Source organism: Bombus affinis, unplaced genomic scaffold (genome assembly GCF_024516045.1).
Source record: "Bombus affinis isolate iyBomAffi1 unplaced genomic scaffold, iyBomAffi1.2 ctg00000566.1, whole genome shotgun sequence".
In the NCBI taxonomy this organism is placed as follows: domain Eukaryota; kingdom Metazoa; phylum Arthropoda; class Insecta; order Hymenoptera; family Apidae; genus Bombus; species Bombus affinis.
In genome coordinates, this window is record NW_026109191.1 from 37419 (window position 1) to 57763 (window position 20345).

At 36.4% G+C, this 20345-nt stretch overlaps 1 long non-coding RNA gene across 1 annotated transcript; it reads right to left on the minus strand.

Annotated features, from left to right (window-relative positions):
• Positions 1 to 16329: 16329 nt before the first annotated feature.
• LOC126928105 (uncharacterized) lies at positions 16330 to 17353 on the minus strand. The gene is made up of 2 exons (XR_007716303.1): positions 16775 to 17353; positions 16330 to 16695 (listed from the first exon to the last, which is right to left on the minus strand). It is a non-coding gene; the product is annotated as an uncharacterized LOC126928105 (long non-coding RNA).
• Positions 17354 to 20345: the final 2992 nt, after the last annotated feature.

Below are 20345 nucleotides of genomic sequence, written 5' to 3' on the forward strand. Positions count from 1 at the left end.
ACTTATAACGTTATATTGCATCACTATATAACGTATAACGTTATATTGCATTACTATATGACGTATAACGTTATGGAGTATTACGATATAAGGTATAACAATATATTCCATCACTATGTGACGTATAACGTTATGTACTATTACGTTATAAGGTATAACGTAATATTGCATCACTATATCACTTATAACGTTATATTGCATCACTATATCACATATAACGTTATATTGCATCACTATATGAATTTTAACGTTATATACTATTACATTATAACGTATAACGTTATAGAGTATTGCGCTATAACGTATGACTATGTCACGTCCCGCGTCCCGCACGTGACGCCATGAACCAATAACTTATGAATAATTAAACACGACCAATAATAATAAATTAACTAATAAACAACCAATCAAAATAAAAAGAATTATACGACAGACAATCAAAATGAAATAAATGAATCAATAAGAAGAAACACTACAACCAATCAGCAATGACATATAAAATACAAATAAAATGAAATAATTAAATGAACCAATAAATAAAACAAGCCGCGATTCAAATGTATGAGATTTCTCTGCGAAAACACATGTATATACACACACGTGTATGCATATCTGTGTGTGTTACCTACTTCGTGAATCTGAATAATTGGTAATCTAATAAAATATAAAAGAAATAAAATATACTACACTACATCAGCATTCTAATGAAAGTGAAAATTGTATACAAGATTACTCTGCGACACACACATATATAGATATACACATGCGTACGCGTATCTTTGGGAAAAATTCATAATATATATATATATATATGTCGGAGATGAAAGAATACTGGAACCTTCCCTTCGGAACTTTGGGAAGACCCCTAGTATTGTTATTTAGATTTCACCATAGCCGAATTAAGAAACTGTTGTCATTCGATTCGACTGTACTTATTTGAGATTTATGATAGTGAGCTCGGGCTCGAGGCGACAAACAGTCGCCGAACGTAGTCGCGGTCAAGGAATGAACGTTTTGTCTAACAAAGGCATGAAGTAACCCTATAGCTCTCCTTAAAAGAAATACTTAGGACGGGGCACGACGGTAAGCATTTCAACGATTTCTGTCCCGTGGCTCGCCACACGCAGACTCTATTCTTTCAGTAAGATGATTACCAGATGTCGACGCGTCTCCACAGTACATGTTCAGCTAGCCCGAGGACCTGCTATAAATCTTAATGTCTGTTTAACTAAAGTCCTTCAAACCGACAAACAGTCCTCGTCCCAGCTACGAGAAAATAGGAGAAATCTATTTTTCTCACCAACGACGCTTCCTCTTCTCGAACTTTCTCTTAAGGGCGGCTAGCACCCTTCCCTAACCACCAACATGGAAATTGACCAATTAACAGTAACGCCAATTTCCCTCACTTTCCGAATGAAGGCTTTTCTCCACGAATCCGATGATTTCGTGCCCTTGGGCACACCCATCATAGTTTTCCTCGACAGCGTTACCGTGATGGAGAACCACTCTCCGGTACGATCTCTAAGACGATTCAAGTAACTCTCAGATACGTAGTGATTGCCTCGTGCATTAACATTGAGTACAACTTAGACGCTGAGGAAAAGTAGAGTCCGTCATCCCCTTGACCGCGGATTCGTTAGTGAGTCTAGGATCATTGTCATTAGCTTCTCGAGTACCTAATTATCCGATTACTTGTCCAATTCCATCATAGTCATATTTGCACTAGTAAATATCTCCTCTATTGCATAATGATCACGTCTAGCGCCAATAGGGATTCGTTTCACGCCCTCAACCCTAACTCAAATCTTAACGCCGACCCGACATATATATATATATGTATGTATACGTTATTAAACCATTAAAACGCAAAGAAATAAATATATAGATTTACATTTCTACGAACCTAGAGAATTATATACGAAATCCACATTATGGAATATTCAACCAATTAACGATCCGAGAAACAATGAGAATAACAATACGCGCACATATAAATATGCATATATATATTTTACATAATGGAAAATTACATTGTGAAATGTATATATATATATAAACATATTATTATATCGAACAACTACTCATCTAATATACAAAACCACCTTGTAAAAATTACATTACTGAACATACAACTAAACAAACTGAAGATTTAGTATAATAATATATAATAATATAATAATATATATATATATATACATAGATATGTGAAATAGCGTTGTATATAACCGAAAACAATACAAATGTCACACGACTTCTTCAACAACTTCGACTCTTCGTTCCTGCCGACAACACCTCACACGATGACTGCGTCTTCTAGGGCCACTTACGGATTCTTTACAATTCTTCTTCTTCTTGCACTGAAATATCATATGCAGTGAATAAAACACGAAAGAAACAGGATGAACTAAATAAAAGAAATCATAACAAGATACACACCGAGACAATCCGCATGGGAACCTCTGACAAAGTATCTATCATTAAATGCATAATAATCAAGATGCACAAACCTCATCTGGAAGTCGACACCACTCACAGCGTGCCAATGCAAGGGAGGAAAACGAATGAAATTGTATTTCGTGAAGACGTTTCACCACTTTCCATAGATCAGAAACTGGAGTTACACAACTAATAACCTAATAACAAGAAAGTAATATAAAATATACACGATTTAATATATAGCAAATATGGACATATAAATCTACAAGGAGCAAAATTTATCTCATATTGTCAAATAAAACCAAATTGTCAAAAGATCATCAGGACACGACGCCAACGAAGGTGCCACTGTGCCTACTTGGGTGGAAAACCGCCCATTCAGCATCATCCTTCGCACATATTCACACACGCACGTCGATCACGTCATCTCGTACCATTCACATATCTTCCTCCTCTTGCGCTAAAACAAATTCACAAGTTTAAGGAAACAAACAACATACGAAACGAGATAGAATACTAAAAACACATACTCACACAGTTCGCAAAGGCGCGGACGCTTTTGTGTCCATCACTCAACATAACCTGTAATCATCAAAATCCACGTTCTCTCATGGAAACTCTAAATACCTGCAGCATTGCGATTCCCACCGGAACGAACTGTCACGTGACTGTCATCCCATTGGGGATGTCATTATAAAAAGCGTAGCGACACAATTCAAATGAGAGTAATTGTTAGCGGGCCAGTTGAATAAAAGAGTAAGAGAGTAATTGTTAGCGGTTCGGGAGAATTTAGCGAAAAATAAAGAAGAGTCAGATTAATTGTTAGCGTTAGCGTTAACGATTAATTGTTAGTGGTTCAGTTAGAACAATCAGAGTAATTGTGAAAAGAGAGTAACTGCCATTAGTTGGTTCAGTTAGAATATAGTCAGAGAAATTGTTAGCGTTCGGGAGAATTTAACGAAATTAAAGAAGAGTAATTCAGTTAGAATAAAGAAATAGGATAGAGCAATTGTGATTAGTTGGTTCAGGAGAATTTAGCGAAAATAAGGAGAGTAATTGTTAGTCGTTCAATTGAATTTGAGTGAGTCTGATATCAGTTCGTTCAGTTGATTGAATTAGAATTTAAGTTAGGATTAATTGTTCGTTCCAGTTCGACTTTAAAAATTACGAGATATAAATGTTATTAGTCAGTACGAATTATAAAATAATTGTTATTAGTCAGTTAGAATTAAAACAATAGTTGGCTCAAGTTTTTGTGTTAGAATTTCGAATTGTTAAACACGTCCGGACACACTGTTGTTTACACTGTTCAAATTAAATAACGATTAAAACGAAAAATTATAGAAGTGTCGATCTTTGTAAAACCGGAATCACCCCAGCGGCCTGCCCATTCATCAGCGGAGACCAACGTCAGGTGAGTCAACTTTAATAATTATTAATAATTAATAATTAAAATAATAAATAATATCAATGATTAGTCTAATTTGTCATTAATTCCGCCTGTAATAATTATTTATAATATAATTGTTTATTCCAAACAATCCTCTCCCGTGCTAGTATTCCTGCGCATAGCAGGTTAGCCGAAACGTGGACATTGTTGACCAGTGGCCCAAACTCCGATCAACGCTACATAATCTAACAAGAAATATCTAATTGAAACAGTCCTTAGACTGTTTCTGGTGGCAGCGACTACTACATTGTTTAAAATTTCAAAATTTGGATAGCGAAACGTAACAACTACATATTGCATCACTATATGACGAATAACATCATATACTGTTACGTTATAACGTATAACGTTATATTGCATTACTATATGACGTATAACGTTATGGAGCATTACGTTACAACGTATAACGACATATTGCATTACTATGTGACGTGTAACGTTATATACTATTACGTTATTACCTATAACGTTATACTGCATCACTATATTACATATAACGTTATATTGCATCACTATATCACTTATAACGTTACATTGCATCACTATATGAAGTATAGTGTTTATACTATTACGTTATAACTTTTAACGTTATATTGCATCACTCTATGACGTATAACTTTATATTGCATCTCTGTATGACGTATAACGCTATATACCCTTACGTTATAACGTATAGCGTTATATTGTATCACTATGTATCGTATAATGTTATGGAGCATTACGTTATAACGTGTAGCGACATATTGCATTACTATGTGACGTATAACGTTATATACTATTACGTTATATCCTATAACGTTATACTGCATAACAATATGACGCATAACGTTATATACTATTACGTTATAAGGTATAACGATATATTGCATCACTATTTCACTTATAACGTATTATTGCATCACTATATGACGTATAACGTTTATACTATTACGTTATAACTTATAACGTTATATTGCAACACTGTATGAAGTATAACCTTATATAATATTACGTTATAACGCATAACGTTATATTGCATCACTATATCACTTTCAACGTTATATTGCATCACTATATGAAGTATAACCCTATATAATATTACGTTATAACGCATACTGTTATATTCCATCACTATATCACTTACAACGTTATATTGCATCACTGTATCACGTATAAAGTTATGGATTATTACGTTATAACGTATAGCGTCATTTTGCATTACTATGTGACGTATAACGTTATATACTATTACGTTATATCCTATAACGTTATACTGCATAACAATATGACGCATAACGTTATATACTATTACGTTATAAGGTATAACGGTATATTGCATCACTATATCACTTACAACGTTATATTGCATCACTATATGACGTATAACGTTATATACTATTACGTTATAAGGTATTTCTATATATTCCATCAGCATGTGAAGTATAACGTTATATACCATTACGTTATAACGCATAACGATATATTGCACCACTATATGACGTATAACGATATATTGCATGACTATACTACGAATAACGTCATATACTGTTACGTTATAACGTATAACGTTATATTGCATCACTGTATCACGTATAACGTTACGGAGTATTACGTTATAACGTATAGCGACATATTGCATTACTATGTGACGTATAACGTTATATACTATTACGTTATAACCTATAACGTTATACTGCATCACTATTTGACGTATAACGATATAGAATATTACGTTATAACGTATAACATTATATTGCATCTCTATATGACGTATAACGTTATATTGCACCACTATATGACGTATAACGTTATATACTATTACTTTATAACGCATAACGACATATTGCGCCACTATATGACGTATAACTTTATATTGCATCACTATATGACCTATAACGTTATATACTATTACGTTATAACGTATAACGATATATTGAATCACTATATCACTTACAACGTTATATTGCATCACTATATGACGTATAACGTTATATACTGTTACGTTATAACCTATAACGATCTATTGCGTCACTATATGATGTCTAATGTTATATATTATTACGTTATAACGTATAACGCGACATTGCATAAGTATATGACGCATGACATTATATTGCATCACTATATGACGTATAACGTCATATACTATTACGTTATAACGTATAACGTTATATTGCACCTCTATATGACGTATAACATTATATTGCATCTCTGTATGTCGTATAACGTTATACACTATTACGTTATAACGTATAACGATATATTGCATCACTATATGACGTATAACTTTATATTGCATCTCTGTATGACGTATAACGTTATATACTAATACGTTATAAGGTATAACGATATATTGCATCACTATTTCACTTATAACGTTACGGAGTATTACGTTATAACCTATAACATTATACTGCATAACTATATGACGTATAACGTTATACACTATTACGTTATAACGTATACCGTTATATTTCATCTCTATATGACGTATCGCATTATATTACATCACTATATGACGTATAACGTTATATACTATTACGTTATAACGTATAACGATATATTGCATCACTATATGACGTATAACTTTATATTGCATCACTATATGACGTATAAATATATAGACTATTACGTTATAACGTATAACGTTATATTGCATCTCTATATGACGTATAACGTATTATTGCATCACTAAATGGCGTATAACGTTTATACAATTACGTTATAACTTATAACGTTATATTGCAGCACTATATGAAGTATAACCTTATATAATATTACGTTATAACGCATAACGTTATATTGCATCACTATATCACTTACAACGTTATATTGCATCACTATATGTAGTATAACCCTAAATAATATTACGTTATAACGCATACCGTCATATTGCATCACTATATCACTTACAACGTTATATTGCATCTCTGTATCACGTATAAAGTTATGGATTATTACGTTATAACGTATAGCGTCATATTGCATTACTATGTGACGTATAACGTTATATACTATTACTTTATAACGTATAACGATATATTGCATCACTATATGACGTATAACGTTATATACTGTTACGTTATAACGTATAACGTATTATTGCACCACTATATGACGTATAACGTTATACTGCATAACTATATGACGTATAACGTTATATACTATTACGTTATAAGGTATAACGATATATTGCATCACTACATCACTTACAACGTTATATTGCATCACTATATGACGTATAACGTTATATACTGTTACGTTATAACCTATAACGATATATTGCGTTACTATATGATGTCTAACGTTATATACTATTACGTTATAACGTATTACGCGACATTGCATAACTATATGACGCATAACATTATATTGCATTACCATATGACGTATAACGTCATATACTATTACGTTATAACGTATAACGCTACATTGCATAACTATATGACGTATAACTTTATATTGCATCTCTATATGTCGTACAACGTATTATTGCTTCACTATATGACGTATAACGTTTATACTATTACGTTATAACTTATAACGTTATATTGCATCACTATATGAAGTATAACCTTATATAATATTACGTAATAACGCATAACGTTATATTGCACCACTATATGACTTATAACTTTATATTGCACCACTATATGACGTATAACGTTATACACTATTACGTTATAACGTATACCGTTATATTTCATCTCTATATGACGTATCGCATTATATTGCATCACTATATGACGTATCGCATTATATTGCATCACTATATGACGTATAACGTTATATACTATTACGTTATAACGTATAACGATATATTGCATCACTATATGACGTATAACTTTATATTGCATCTCTGTATGACATATAACGTTATATACTAATACGTTATAAGGTATAACGATATATTGCATCACTATTTCACTTATAACGTTATATTGCATCACTATATGACGTATAACGTTATATACTATTACGTTATAAGGTATAACTATATATTACATCACTTTGTGATGTATAACGTTATATACTATTACGTTATAATGTATAACTATATATTCCATCATTATGTGATGTATAACGTTATATACTATTACGTTATAACGTATAACGATATATTGCACCACTATATGACGTATAACGATATATTCCATCACTATGTGAAGTATAACGATATAGACTATTACGTTATATCGTATAACGTTATATTGTATCACTATATAACGTATAATGTTATGGAGCATTACGTTATAACGTATAGCGACATATTGCATTACTATGTGACGTATAATGTGATATACTAATACGTTATAACCTATAACGTTATACTGCATAACTATATGACGTATAACGTTATATACTATTACGTTATAAGGTATAACGATATATTGCATCACTATATCACTTACAACGTTATATTGCATCACTATATGACGTATAACTTTATATTGCATCACTATATGACGTATAACGTTATATACTATTACGTTATAACGTATAACGATATATTACATCACTATATGATGTCTAACGTTATATAATATTACGTTATAACGTATAACGCTATATTGCAACATTATATGACGTATAACGATATAGACTATTACGTTATATCCTATAACATTATACTGCATCACTATATGACGTATAACGTTATATACTATTACTTTATAACGTATAACGATATATTCCATCACTATATGATGTCTAACGTTATATGCTATTACGTTATAACGTATAACGCTATATTGCATCACTATATATGACGTATAACAATATAGACTATTACATTATAACCTATAACGTTATACTGCATCACTATATGACGTATAACGTTATATACTATTACGTTATAATGTATAACTATATATTCCATCATTATGTGATGTATAACGTTATATACTATTACGTTATAACGTATAACGATATATTGCACCACTATATGACGTATAACGATATATTCCATCACTATGTGAAGTATAACGATATAGACTATTACGTTATATCGTATAACGTTATATTGTATCACTATATAACGTATAATGTTATGGAGCATTACGTTATAACGTATAGCGACATATTGCATTACTATGTGACGTATAATGTGATATACTAATACGTTATAACCTATAACGTTATACTGCATAACTATATGACGTATAACGTTATATACTATTACGTTATAACGTATAACGATATATTGCACCACTATATGACGTATAACGATATATTCCATCATTATGTGAAGTATAACGTTATAGACTATTACGTTATAACGTATAACGTTATATTGCATCTCTATATGACGTATAACGTTATATACCATTACGTTATAACGTATAACGTTATATTGTATTGTCACGTCCCGCGTTCCGCACCTGACGCCACGAACCAATAGCATATGAATAATTAAAACACGACCAATAATAATAAATTAACTAATAACTAACCAATCAAAATAAAAAGAATTATACGACAGACAATCAAAATGAAATAAATGAATGAATAAGAAGAAACACTACAACCAATCAGCAATGACATATAAAATACAAATAAAATGAAATAATTAAATGAACCAATAAATAAAACAAGCCGCGATTCAAATGTATGAGATTTCTCTGCGAAAACACATGTATATACACACACGTGTATGCATATCTGTGTGTGTGACCTACTTCGTGAATCTGAATAATTGGTAATCTAATAAAATATAAAAGAAATAAAATATACTATTCTACATCAGCATTCTAATAAAAGTGAAAATTGTATACAAGATTACTCTGCGACAGACACATATATAGGTATACACATGCGTACGCGTATCTTTGGGAAAAATTCATAATATATATATGTCGGAGATGAAAGAACACTGGAACTCCTCCTTGGATTCGCGGGAATACCGTAACTCTGTAACTTAGCATAAACAAATGTTGCTCCGATTGTTCGAGATTTGTGATCATGAGCTTGGGCTCGGGGCGACAATCGGTCGCCGAACGTAGCCGCGGTCAAGGGATGAACGTTTTATCTAACAAGGGTACAGAGTAACTCTATACCTCTCCTTGAAAGAAGTGACCGTAGTGACACATGGCAGTAAATATTTCAAAGGTTTCTGTTCCGTGGCTCGCCACACGCAGATCCTATCCTTCGAGTAAGATGATCTCCAGATGTCGATATACCTCCGCAGTATGTTTAGCTAACGTGAGGACCCGCAATAAATTTTAAGATTTAATCAAGCAAAGTTCTTCATTTAGACAAACAGTCCTTGTCGCAACTACGGGAAGATAGGAGAAGCCTATCTTCCACGAACGATGCCCCGTCAACAACCCCCCCCCCCCTTAAGGGCGGCCAGCATCTCTTTCAAAACGCCGATATGGAGATCGACCAGTTAGCAACAGCGCTAATTTCCCTTACTTTTGGAACGAAAGCCTTCTTTGATGAATCCGAGGATCTCATATCCTTAGACCCACCCCATATAGTTTTCCTCGACGACATCGTCGAGACGGAGAGTCATTCCTTCGTGTGGACTCGTTGACGAGCGACAGTACTGTCTTACGACCAGTGAATACCTCACGTCTAGTTAACAAAGAGTTAGACTTGAACTGTGCGATAACATACGTTTATCATCCCGTGACCGCGGATTCGTTCGAACCTAAGGTCATTATCACTAGTGCTACGAGTGCGTAATCTTGTTAATAAGCTTGTGCTAATAAACTCTCCGTTGTATCGCAACAATGGCTAATTCTAATGAAAATCCATCAAACGCCCATCTCCTTAATCCTGACTCTAATCCGACATCAGAAGTGGGATACAAGAACCTGTTAGCAACGATGAAACAGCAAATGGATTTTATGCGTGACGTATTTCATACACTAACAAAGAAGGATGGAGTGGCACTTGAAAAATTTTCGCTACCACGTTTTAACCCCGGATGCTTGGGCTCCGACCCAGCCGCATGGTGTGCGACTGTTGACGTGCTCATGGAAGAAAAACCTTTGCAAGGCAGTGCGCTACTTGGTGCCTTGAGTGCCGCTCTAGAAAGCTCGGCAGCACAGTGGCTTACACAGATACCTGCTACTCAAATTTCCTCTTGGCCAAAGTTTAAAGACCGTTTCCTTACACGCTTTGGTGGGAAAGAAACAGCTGCCATGACGCTATGGAAGATAAAAAATCAAACACGACTGGAGGGTGAAACCCTGGGAGATTACAGCAGCCGTTTACGTTCTTTCCTGATGGCGAGGTGGGAAAGGTGCACCAAGGACGAGATAGTCAACGCTACCGTGCTCCTTCATATAGGATCACAGGATCAGCGCGTCCTACGGATAGCACTCACAAACGATATCAAGACCGAGGACCAGCTCACAGGCGAAATGACAGTACTCTCCGATTCTGTGAAGAGGCCGGCGTCTTCAGTAAGCAACTCCTCCGCGGGTTCCGAAGCTAAACGGCATAAGCCTTCTGACTCCCGATACAAGTGCTACCACTGCGGTAGACACGGACATAAAGCATCTGAGTGCCGTGAGAGGACAAGACTGGAGGCGGAGAAACGCAACCGAAAACCAGGGGAAAACCGGGCTGCCACGTCTTCGAAGGTGTCCTGCTACAGGTGTAACGAGGAGGGCCACATCGCGCCCAACTGCCCGACCTTACGTAGAGGAAACCCTGCTACGAAAGAGGAGCGACAGGTTAACTTCTGTGTGGTGGAGGCCCCGACCGGTAAATTATGTCACCAGGGTGAGTCGTTCCTGTTTTGTTTTGATTCCGGAGCTGAATGCTCATTAATCAAAGAATCGGTAGCTTCAAAATTTTCCGGCAAGAGAACGACCGAGATAGTAGTAATGCGAGGAATTGGGAACACTTGCGTTAAGAGTACGACTCAAATTCTGTCCGCCGTATGTATCAGCGGTCTTACGCTGGAGGTAATTTTTCACGTCCTTGCCGACAATTACTTAAAACACGATATTATTATTGGGTGCGAAATTTTAAGCCAAGGCTTCGACGTACACATGACGCGCAATAGCCTCGATATCTGTAAGTCGAAAACGGTTAATGTCTGTAATAATATCGCCGAACCTGCGATCGATCTCAATGACGTAGACACCGAGGTACTCGGCGACGATAAAGACCGATTGATTTCCATTCTCGACAGATTCAAAAACTCGTTCATCACTGGCTTCCCACGTACCCGCGTAAATACGGGTCAATTAGAAATACGGTTGATCGACCCCAACATCACCGTCCAAAGAAGCCCCTATAGACTTAGCGAGGAAGAGCGGAGAATCGTACGAGCGCGAATCAGCGAACTACTCAGAGCCAACATTATAAGACCTAGCAATTCGCCGTTCGCGAGCCCCATGCTACTCGTGAAGAAAAAGGACGGTTCGGATAGATTATGCGTAGATTTTCGAGCGTTAAATAAGAATACGGTCGCGGATCGGTATCCCCTACCCCTTATCGCGGACCAAATCGCGAGGTTACAAACGGCGAAATACTTCATTAGCCTGGACATGGCCAGCGGGTTCCACCAAATTCCTATACACCCCAATTCGGCGGAATACACGGCGTTCGTTACACCCGACGGGCAGTACGAGTACGTAACGATGCCGTTCGGATTGAAAAATGCACCGTCCGTTTTTCAGAGGGCCATTTTCAATGCCCTGGGCGACCTTGCGTATTCCTACGTCGTTGTCTATTTGGATGACGTCCTAATTATTGCCGACTCAATAGACCAAGCCTTAGAGAGGTTGGACATCGTGTTAAGTACCCTCGTAAACGCCGGGTTTTCGTTTAACTTTTCTAAGTGCTCTTTCCTGAAGACGTCGATACTCTATTTGGGATTCGTAATCCAGAACGGAGAAGTCCGTCCCAACCCGGGTAAAGTATATGCCTTAAGCTCCCTACCTGCGCCGACGACCGTCACACAGCTCAGGCAGTTCATAGGGCTAGCCTCGTACTTTCGGAAGTTCATCCCTAAATTTTCACAATTGTTAAAACCCTTATACGCGCTTACGTCCGGCAGTAAAAATATAACATGGGCGGACAGGCACGAAAAAATAAGACAAGAGGTAATCTCCGTTCTGACCGACGCACCGGTGTTAATGCTATTTGACCCCAATTACCCAATAGAATTACATACCGATGCTAGCTCCGAAGGATTTGGGGCTATTTTGATGCACAAGGTGGAAGGTAAAAATCGAGTAGTGGAATACTATAGTAAAAGAACCAGCCTCACGGAATCCAGATATCACTCTTATGAACTCGAAACATTAGCTGTTGTAAACGCCATAAAACATTTCCGCCACTACCTGCACGGACGGGAATTTCTTGTCGTCACGGACTGCAATTCATTAAAAGCGTCTAAGAGCAAAGTACATTTGAATGACAGGGTACACAGGTGGTGGGCTTACTTGCAAACGTTTACCTTCGACATTGTGTATCGGGAGGGCAAGCGAATGGCCCACGTAGATTTCTTTTCGCGAAATCCCACAGGCGTTGACCCTATTAGATTCGACAAAATCGAAGAGAAAATGGTTAATCTGGCCGAAATTTCGGGAGACTGGCTACTAGCCGAACAACGTCGTGACCCCCAAATTTCGGGAATCGTCGAAAAGTTGCAAAATGATGAGCTCGCGGAAGACATCGCGAATACTTACGAATTACGGTCCGGTACTCTCTACCGGAAAATTCAAAGAAGAGGCAGGACTCTCAGTTTACCTATTGTTCCAAGAGGGTTTAGGTGGTCCGTTATTAACCATGTGCATCAGTCAATTATGCACTTGGGTTGGGATAAGACGCTCGAGAAACTGTACGAGTATTACTGGTTCGAAGGAATGGCGAAGTACGTTCGCAAGTTCGTAGAGAACTGCCATGCTTGTAGAGTTTCGAAGGCTAGTTCAGGTAAGATACAAGCTGAACTGCATCCCATATCCAAGGCCAGCATACCTTGGCACACGGTCCACATGGATATAACGGGCAAGCTGAGTGGTAAAAGCGATTCGAAGGAGTACGTCATTGTGTTGATCGACGCCTTCACTAAATTCGTATACCTGCATCATACTCGTAGGATAGATTCTTTTAACACCATTAAAGCGCTTAAGTCCGCTATATTTTTATTCGGGAGTCCCTGTCGGATAATAGCGGACCAGGGAAGGTGTTTTACGGGTAAAGAATTTCGCGAGTTCTGCGAAAGCAAACGAATTAAAGTTCACTTGATAGCGACCGGTGCCAGTAAGGCTAACGGACAAGTAGAACGTGTTATGGGCACGTTGAAAAACATGTTCACGACAGTAGAGACGACCGGGCGGCCGTGGCAAGACGCGATTGGGGAAATGCAGCTAGTGTTGAACTGCACCGTCAACCGCGTGACTAATTCGAGCCCCTTACAACTACTAATCGGTAGATCGGCGAGACCGTATGACCTATTGCTACCCGACAATATTGAAGAAAAAGAAGTCGATATCTCCGATGTAAGGCAGCAGGCCGTACAGAACATAGAAAGTAACGCCCAATACGACAAAGAAAGATTTGATAGGAACAAAGCTAAAGTGGTTAGGTTTAACCTCGGCGACTTCGTACTACGCAAGAACGAGGAAAGAAACCAAACCAAGCTAGAGCCGAAATTCAAGGGTCCATTTGTAATAACCGAGATTTTGGAAGGAGATTGATATATTCTAAAAACGCTAGACGGTAAACGATCGTATAAAGACAGTCACGACAGATTAAGAAAAATGCCGGACAGTCGCGTTCCCGCTGAGTTGGACGTCGGTAGTGACGGCAATAACAGTGACCACGACGACATGAGTACCTCGATCTCGGAAGATCCTCACCACAAAGACCGTAGCACCTTACGGAGTACGTCATGAAGCTTGGTAAAGGGGCAAGTGATGTGTTCACGCGCACCATGAGCTATAGAGTTATGAAGCTTGGTAAAGGGGCAAGTGATGTGTTCACGCGCACCATGAGCTATAGTGTTATGAAGCTCGACTAAGGGGCAAGTGATGTGTTCACGCGCACCATGAGCTATAGTGTTACGAAGTTTGGTGCGGTCGTGCGATTTAGAAAAACGAGATCCATTGGGGTGCGAAATCGAGACTGGTCCATTTCGCCGTTATGACCCGACTGATAACCCACAGGATGCAACTAGCAATACTAACTTCCAATACTAATTACAACGTTACTAATTCATGTTCTCTTCTATTCCTTTTGTTGTCTAACGTCCGAACAAAATTTTGTTGTTACACTGGACCCCCAGCTTATTTAGACGTTAAGTTAAATTGTAAACAATGTTAATTGTACCAAGATTAACGCTAAGAAAACTCAATATTGTAGCTGCACCCGAGGACGTGTGATAGTCAGAATGGCCGTGTCGGAGATGAAAGAACACTGGAACTCCTCCTTGGATTCGCGGGAATACCGTAACTCTGTAACTTAGCATAAACAAATGTTGCCCCGATTGTTCGAGATTGGTGATCACGAGCTTGGGCTCGGGGCGACAATCGGTCGCCGAACGTAGCCGCGGTCAAGGGATGAACGTTTTATCTAACAAGGGTACAGAGTAACTCTATACCTCTCCTTGAAAGAAGTGACCGTAGTGACACATGGCAGTAAATATTTCAAAGGTTTCTGTTCCGTGGCTCGCCACACGCAGATCCTATCCTTCGAGTAAGATGATCTCCAGATGTCGATATACCTCCGCAGTATGTTTAGCTAACGTGAGGACCCGCAATAAATTTTAAGATTTAATCAAGCAAAGTTCTTCATTTAGACAAACAGTCCTTGTCGCAACTACGGGAAGATAGGAGAAGCCTATCTTCCACGAACGATGCCCCGTCAACAACCCCCCCCCCCTTAAGGGCGGCCAGCATCTCTTTCAAAACGCCGATATGGAGATCGACCAGTTAGCAACAGCGCTAATTTCCCTCACTTTTGGAACGAAAGCCTTCTTTGACGAATCCGAGGATCTCATATCCTTAGACCCACCCCATACAGTTTTCCTCGACGACATCGTCGAGACGGAGAGTCATTCCTTCGTACGATCTCATCGACGAATGACAGTGCCACCTTACAACCAGCGAATACATCACATCTAGTTAACAAAAGAGTTAGACTTGAACTGTGCGAGAACATATGTTTACCATCCCGTGACCGCGGATTCGTTTCGAACCTAAGGTCATTATCACTAGTGCGTAATCTTGTTAATAAGCCCGTGCTAACAAACTCTCCATTGTATCACGACAATGGCCAATTCTAATGAAAATTCATTAAACGCCATTTATCTCCATAATCCTGACTTCAATCCGACATATATATGTATGTATACGTTATTAAACCATTAAAACGCAAAGAAATAAATATATAGAATTACATTTCTACAAACCTAGCGAATTATATACGAAATCCACATTATGGAATATTCAACCAATTAACGATCTGAGAAACAATGAGAATAACAATACACGCACATATACATATGCATATATATATTTTACATAATGGAAAATTACATTGCGAAATGTATATATATATATACACATATTATTATATCGAACAACTACTCATCTAATATACAAAACCACCTTGTAAAAATTACATTACTGAACATTCAACTAAACAAACTGAAGATTTAGTATAATAATATATAATAATATAATAATATATATATATATATACATAGATATGTGAAATAGCGTTGTATATAACCAGAAACAATACAAATGTCACACGAGTTCTTCAACAACTTCGACTCTTCGTTCCTGCCGACAACACCTCACACGATGACTGCGTCTTCTAGGGCCACTTACGGATTCTTTACAATTCTTCTTCTTCTTGCACTGAAATATCATATGCAGTGAATAAAATACGAAAGAAGCAGGATGAACTAAATAAAAGAAATCATAACAAGATACACACCGAGACAGTCCGCATGGGAACCTCTGACAAAGATACCTCCGTATCTATCATTAAACGCATAATAATCAAGATGCACAAACCTCATTTGGAAGTCGGCACCACTCACAGCGTGCCAATGCAAGGGAGGGGAACGAATGAAATTGTATTTCGTGAAGACGTTTCACCACTTTCCATAGATCAGAAACTGGAGTTACACAACTAATAACCTAATAACAAGAAAGTAATATAAAATATACACGATTTAATATATAGCACATATGGACATATAAATCTACAAGGAGCAAAATATATCTCATATTGTCAAATAAAACCAAATTGTCAAAAGATCATCAGGACACGACGCCAACGAAGGAGCCACTGTGCCTATTTGGATGGAAAACCGCCACTTCAGCATCATCCCTCGCACATATTCACACACGCACGTCGATCACGTCATCTCGTACCATTCACATATCTTCTTCCTCTTGCGCTAAAACAAATTCACAAGTTTAAGGAAACAAACAACATGCGAAACGAGATAGAATACTAAAAACACATACTCACACGGTTCGCACAGGCGCGGACGCTTTTGTGTCCATGACTCAATATAACCTGTAATCATCAAACTCCACGTTCTCTCATGAAAACTCTAAAAACCTGCAACATTGCGATTCCCACCGGAACGAACTGTCACGTGACTGTCATCCCATTGGGGATGTCATTATAAAAAGCGTAGCGACACAATTCAAATCGGAGTAATCGTTACCAGTTGAATAAAAGAGTAAGAGAGTAATTGTTAGCGGTTCGGGAGAATTTAGCGGAAAATAAAGAAGAGTCAGATTAATTGTGAGCGTTAGCGTTAGCGATTAATTGTTAGTGGTTCAGTTAGAACAATCAGAGTAATTGTGAAAAGAGAGTAACTGCCGTTAGTTGGTTCAGTTAGAATATAGTCAGAGAAATTGTTAGCGTTCGGGAGAATTTAACGAAATTAAAGAAGAGTAATTCAGTTAGAATAAAGAAATAGGATAGGGCAATTGTGATTAGTTGGTTCAGGAGAATTTAGCGAAAATAAGGAGTGTAATTGTTAGTCGTTCAATTAAACTTGAGTGAGTCTGGTATCAGATCGTTCAGTTGATTTAATTAGAATTTAAGTTAGGATTAGAGAATAATTGTTCGTTCCAATTCGAGTTTAAGAATTACGAGATATAAATGTTATTAGTCAGTTCGAATTATAAAATAATTGTTATTAGTCAGTTAGAATTAATACAATAGTTGGCTCAAGTTTTTTTGTTAGAATTTCGAATGGTTAAACACGTCCGGACACACTGTTGTTTACACTGTTCAAATTAAATAAAGATTAAAAAGAAAAATTATAGAAGTGTCGATCTTTGTAAAACCGGAATCACCCCAGCGGCCTGCCCGTTCATCAGCGGAGACCAACGTCAGGTGAGTCAACTTTAATTATTATTAATAATTAATAATTAAAATAATAAATAATATCAATGATTAGTATAATTCGTCATTAATTCCGCCTGTAATAATTATTTATAATATAATTGTTTATTCCAAACAATCCTCTCCCGTGCTAGTATTCCTGCGCATAGAAGGTTAGCCGAAACGTGGAGATTGTTGACCAGTGGCCTAAACTCCGATCAACGCTACATAATCTAACAAGAAATATCTAATTGAAACAGTCCTTAGACTGTTTCTGGTGGCAGCGACTACTACATTGTTTAAAATTTCAAAATTTGGATAGCGCAACGTAACAGTATCACTATATAACGTATAATGTTATGGAGCATTACGTTATAACGTATAGCGACATATTGCATTACTATGTGACGTATAACGTAATATACTATTACGTTATAACCTATAACGTTATACTGCATAACTATATGACGTATAACGTTATAAACTATTACGTTATAAGGTATAACGATATATTGCATCACTATATCACTTACAACGTTATATTGCATCACTATATGACGCATAACGTTATATACTATTAAGTTATAACGTATAACGATATATTCCACCACTATATGACGTATAACGATATATTCCATCACTATCTGAAGTATAACGCTATAGACTATTACGTTATAACGTATAACGTTATATTGCATCTCTATATGACGTGTAACGTATTATTGCATCACTATATGACGTATACAGTTACATACTATTACGTTATAACGCATAACGATATATTGCATCACTATATCACGTATAAAGTTATGCAGTATTACGTTATAACGTATAGCGACATATTGCATTACTATTTGACGTATAACGTTATATACTATTACGTTATAACCTATAACGTTATACTGCTTCACTGTATAACGTATAACGTATTATTGAATCACTATATGACGTTTAACGTAGATACTACTACGTTATAACTAATAACGTTATATTGCATCACTATATGAAGTATAACCTTATATACTATTACGCTATAACGCATAACGTTATATTGCATCACTATATCACTTACAACGTTATATTGCATCACTACATGACCTATAACGTCATATACTGTTACGTTATAACGTGTACCGTCATATTTCATCTCTATATGACGTATCGCTTTATATTGCATCACTATATGACGTATAACTTTATATTGCATCTCTGTATGACGTATAACGTTATATACTATTACGTTATAAGGTATAAGGACATATTGCATCACTATTTCACTTATAGCGTTATATTGCATCACTATATGACGTATAACGTTACATACTATTACGTTATAAGGTATAACTATATATTCCATCATTATGTGAAGTATAACGTTATGTACTATTACGTTATAACGCATAACGATATATTGCACCACTATGTGACGTATAACTTTATATTGCATCACTATATGACGTGTAAATATATAGACTATTACGTTATAACGTATAACGTTATATTGTATCTCTATATGACGTATAACTTTATATTGCATCTCTATATGACGTATAACGTTATATTGCATCACTATATAACGTATAACGTTTATACTATTACGTTATAACGTATAACGCGACATTGCATAACTATATGACGCATAACATTATATTGCACCACTATATGGCGTATAACGTTATACACTATTACGTTATAACGTATACCGTTATATTTCATCTCTATATGACGTATCGCTTTATATTTCATCACTATATGACGTATAACGTCATATAATTTTGCGTTACAACGTATAACGCTATATTGCATCACTATATGACGTATAGCGATATAGGCTATTACGATATTACCTATGACGTTATACTGCACCACTATATGACGTATAACGTTATATACTATTACGTTATAAGGTATAACTATATACTCCATCACTATGTGAAGTATAACGTTATATGCTATTACCTTATAACGCATAACGATATATTGCACCACTATATGACGTATAACTCTATATTGCATCTCTCTATGCCGTCTAACGTTATATACTATTACGTTATAGCGTATAACGATATATTGCACCTCTATATGATGTCTAACGTTATATACTATTACGTTATAACGTATAACGTTATATTGTATCACTATATAACGTATAATGATA